Genomic DNA, 5167 nt, shown 5'->3' on the forward strand with positions numbered 1-5167 from the left:
CCCCTTTCATATCGGGCCCCCCAAACGTGGATTAGTTTTGCAAATCATTCTAGGGATGGGGCAAGATGATGGGATCCATGTCGTTGTAGCGCTGCTTGCACCTCGCCACGTTCTTAGTCCTTCTTCTGTGGAGCGGGTGTGGCCCAGGAGAGAAGGAAAGGAAGGAGGCTCCCCCAAACCCGCACCAAAGCACCGTACAACCCCAGGCGACCCGGAGGGCAGGGGCTTAAACTCCGGGAAGCTGGGATTGGAAGTCACCAGGCAGGTCTCAGCCAGAGAGTCTCAAGCTAAAAACTTGGCTGCTGCCTGACAAGACCCTGCTAATGCGGAGCAGGGGGAGGCGAGGGGAGAAAAGCGATGGCAGTGAGAATCCTCCTCCATCGGGAGAGGGCAGGACCTTTGTAATTCACAGGTTATTCCCAGGGAGAGAGGGCGCGGCCAGGTACGGAGTTCCCAGTGCGTTTTCCAGGAGCTGAAAGGCGCTGTGGCTGCAGTACCTGCCTTTCCCTCTGGCTTCACCTCCCCAGCCCCACCCTCCCCCTCCCCTGCACTGTCCCCAGGACAAACATCTTCACGTCTGTCCGGACCAGTCTGGCCAGGCCAAGGGGCCTTCCCAGTGCTCTTCCTAAGGTCAGCAGGGGAAGGCGCAGGCAGGACCTCGGGCATCTGCTGGGCGCTGTGCCGGCATCTCACCTCACTATTCCTACTGTCAATATCTTGTCCTGGGGGCTGGTGAGTTCTGCCCCTCAGACGGGAGGCCACTACGCCAGTGGGTTAATACCTGTTCCTCTCTGGGTTCCGAGATGTGTTAGAAGGGGTATGGGCGGGCTTTCAGGAAAGTGCCCCCGAGGTCTGTGCGGTCCCAAGGAGGTTGGAGACCCCACTGCAGGGCTGGCTGGGCTTCTTCCTGCTTCCCAGGGGCGGGGCTGTGCGCACCCGGAGTTTGAACCCCTTGCTCAGGGAGGGCGACAGTTCCTCAGGAGACGGGCTTGGAGCCATGCGTTCACCCATCGGGAAGTGCTGCAGGACTCGGGAAACGCAAGCAGCTCGGTGCCGCACGTGCACCTGCTCACTTCTCAGCACGCGAGTCAAGCACAAAGTGACCCCCAGGCCAGTTAGATGCTCCCCCTCAGGGAGGTGCCATGCTCCTGGGAACAATTTTTAAACCCAAAAATAAAGGGGACAGAGGGAGGAAAGATGGGCCGAGGGGCAGCGGAGTGACGCAAGGAACTGCCCCTGGCAAATGCCTCTAGAGCAGCGGTTCTCAACCTGTGGGTCGCGACCCCTTTGGGGGTTGAAGGACCCTTTCACAGGGGTTGCCTAAGACCATCGGAAAACATATATAATTACATATTGTTTACAGCAGCAAAATTACAGTTATGAAGTAGCAACGAAAATAATTTTATGGTTAGGGGTCACCACAACATGAGGAACTGTATTAAAGGGTCGGGGCATTAGGAAGGTTGAGAACCACTGCTTTAGAGGCTTCCACTGCCACCAGGTCGCTCCCCTCCCCCATCTGGGTGGTAATGTTTAGAGCCCAGAAAATTCCCAGGGCCATGAAGACAACTCCTGAGCCCCAAGATTGCACCTCGGCCCAGTGGAACCCCACCTCCTCCAGGGCAGGGCACTGAGTGCCATTCCGCACAAATGCTTCCAAATGCCACCTCTTCCTGCCATGGGCTCAAGCCCCAGGCCAGCCTTGGGAGCTCTGGGAGCCAGGCGCTGCCAATGCCCTCTGCTACCCAAGCCCCACCCAGAAAAGATCAGAAGGGGTGGGGGAGCCAAGAGCTGGCAGGCAGGCAGGCTCTGCTGGGTGAAGGGCAGAGTGGGGTCTGATGGCAGCCGCCTGCTGAGTCCAGAAAATCCGCCCAGAGGAGCAGCCAGGCCACACCTGAAGGCAGGCCAGGTTGGGTTCAAGGTAGGACTGAGGGCAGCAGGTGACAGCCAGCCTGACCCAGGGAACTGCGGGTTTACTTGGAATGGTGTGAGGGAAAAGACCAGGAGAGAAGGCGTGCTGGAAGCTGGCTCCTAGACCGAGGGCAAGTAGCCAGGGTAGACTGAGTACTGGGAACCTAGGGGTCTAAGTCCACACCTTGGAGAAGGGTTCTCTGTGCCCTGAGGGAGGCACAGGCCACCTTGAAAGGCAGGGCATGCTGAGTAGTCCTCTTGGGGAGCCCGCACCCAATTTCAAGGTGGGCCTTTGGGGAGCACAGAGTCTGTAGGCCAAGTGCTCTCCTGCCTGCACCCACCTGGAATGCTGGCCTGGGGCCTGCCCCTTCCACACTCCCCCTCACACCAAGGCCTGGGCTGGGGAGGAGGAAGCGCCTGGCTCTGGGGAGCTGACTGCTGTCCAGGGTGCACCTCAACCAGGAACTGGGCCCTGGGCCTCCGCCCGCCCCTACCCAGGCACTTAGGGTTTGGACCCTGGGGCCAAGCCCTTGCCAGACAGTAAACTGGTTGTTAAAAATGCATTTACACAGCAGGGAAGTTTGTTTCTCTTTTACTGATACTTTTGTTTCAAAGAACCAGATATTTTGTCTGTAAATTCTCCCAAGAACTTTTACAGCTTGATGTGAAATAAACCTTAGAAAATCCAGCCACACAGAATGCCACTTCTGTGGGCCTCGGGAGCTGCATGGGGAGTGCGGGATGTGAGCTGGGGCCAGGGCCAGCTTCCTAGGGTGGCAGGGACTACTCTAGGCCCTCGGTCAAGAATTGCTGTTGGGAGATAAAGAAGGAAATAACAAATAAAAGAATTGCTATTGGGGTGAAAGTGCCTCCCCACTCGCCCAGCACAGGGCACATAGGCTCCAGCAGTGTCCTACTTTGTAAATTTCTTGTCGTTCAGGGCACAGAGGGTGACCCAACTTTGCCAACTAAGCTCACTGCACACTGGCATCTCCATCAGAACCACTGGAGGAAAAAAAGCCATCCTCTGGACCCGCCAAGCTGAACTGGGTGTAACTGAACAGAGACCTCTGGATGGAAGCTGACCAGGTCAAGGTCCCTTAGAAGCCGGGCCGTAGGTCCCCTCCTCCATGCCTCACTTTTTCTGACTCAGAATTTCCAAGTAGTTATTAAGGTCTTAAAAGAAACTCTATACACCTCCCAGGGAGGGAGGGAGGGAGGGATCTCCGGTATTCCAGGGGAACTCTTCTGCCTCCTCCCCCTTTTCCCAGGCCCCTTCCCAGTCCCCTCCCCCCCCCCCCCCAGGATTTCCTGTGCTCACTCCCACACCTTCAGATTTGGGGAGCCCAGTTTAGTCTCCACTCTTTCTTCAATAATTATCTTTCAAACTCAATCATTTTACCAGACTTTTAAAAAAACTTTGAAGGAAACTGAAGATTAAATAAAGAAAATGAAAGTCTTTGTGTTTCCGCCTAAGGATACCTTAGGTCTGTCTGGGAGGCATCCTTACTGGCAATGTGCTTTGTCAAGTCCCCGCGCCCACGGGAGTGAGTGAGCGAGCTTCGGGGTTAGTTTCCTGAATTACCTGCAGCAGCAAGGTGCGTTTTTCTTTACTCTGAGTGAGATGGATTTTTGGAAGCCACTGGGGCAGAGCTTTAAAAAAAACACTCCAAACCCCAAACTACCCGAGACAGCTGCAGCTGGCGGGGCTCACGGGCTGGCAGCACTGGAAGCAGGGGTGCCAGTCCTTCCTGGGCAGAGACAAGAGCTGCCAGGACCAGCCTGCATCTGAGCTGGTGTGTGGGGCAGCCCGATGCCAGGCTGAGCACCTTCTCTCCCACGGGAACTGGAGAGGAGGTCCTCCCAGACCCACAGCAGCTCTGTGCACAGGCGGCCTCAGGAAACAGCCGGATTCACCAAACAAGGGAGCCTCTCCCTGTTCCTTCCCCTCCTCACTCACAAGCAGGGTTTTGTTTGCCCTCCATCCCCAGGAGCAAAGAGCCAGCACAGTTGCCAGTGGGGTCGGGAAGAGGGGCGCTGCGCTGAGAACTCGTTCGCCCTTGTCTCTGTTTGAAACGTGGTGCCTCTCGCTGGTGTTTCAGGCCAGGAGAGCTGTGTCTTGGGGACGTGTGCTCAGGGGTCACATTCCTGTGTGCACACAGCATTGCATCTCTGGACTTAGAGGATGTCAAGGTTTTCCTTCCAATCTTCCTTCTCTCCTAGTCTTTCTACCGCTTCTTTTCTCCCTTCCTCCTCCTCCTCGCTTTCTGGTTTCTGGTGTTTTCTATCAGTCCCTCTTCGACCCCCACACGAATTTACAAAGGTTTTTCATTTCGGGTCCACCAAGTACTCACCTCGATCCTGAGAGAAAGAGTAGTTTTAGTTGCTGCCTCTTTTTTATATGGGGGGAGGGGAGCGGGGGGGCGGGATCAGAAACCAAGGTGGACACTTGGTTTAAAATATAAGAACGTGTTAAGAAGTTTCAAAGCTGCCAGTAAAACCCTTTAAGTGGCTGGTGATGCAGTGCCTGGAGTTGCGGTGATGGCATTGCTAAATGACTCTAATGCCCAAAGAAAAATATTACAAATGCCGGTGTCTGGGCCACCAATCGGGCGCCGCTCTCCGCGAGGGCGCCGGCTCCTCTCTGGCGCGAGGGCACCCGCATTTGCATGATAAATTGGCCAGACTAGCGGCGGCCAATGAAATATTAAAATTAGTCTGCGGGTGGGGGTGGAGTCCCTGGGGCTCCCCTTGGCCCGAGAGGGAGCTGGCGGTCCCACCTCTCCTTCAGCGCCCTCTAGAGGCGGGACCTCGGGGCGGCCGCTCCTCCCTGCTCCCCACGAGGGGGAGGTGGGGCAGGGACGTGGTGGGCCTGTGTGTCCTGCACTTGGAAGTGTGGGTGGATGGCAGAGGCAGGCGGTGACACCAAGGAAGGGTTTAAAGAGCGCGCTCTCTAACTCCCCTCCCCGCGTTCCTCTGACTTTGCCCAGCAATACTGACATTCTGGAGCAGGCCAACTCACCCTGCCCTGAATAGGACTCTGCACCCAGGCAGGCCCCCAACCGGGGTGCTGGGAGCTAGGACTAGGCTGGGGCGCCCCAGGGTCTTGGTGAGGCTGTGGGAGCCTGGCCCCGGAAGAGCCTGGGCTGGAGTGACACTGGGCCTCAGCAAGCAGGACTCCTCCCCTGGAAGACACATCTGGAGAAAGTGGCAGCCCTCCAGGCAGGAGTGTGCAAAGGTGTGCAAGGAGGGACAG

Source organism: Myotis lucifugus, unplaced genomic scaffold (genome assembly GCF_000147115.1).
Source record: "Myotis lucifugus unplaced genomic scaffold, Myoluc2.0 scaffold_591, whole genome shotgun sequence".
Classification (NCBI taxonomy): domain Eukaryota; kingdom Metazoa; phylum Chordata; class Mammalia; order Chiroptera; family Vespertilionidae; genus Myotis; species Myotis lucifugus.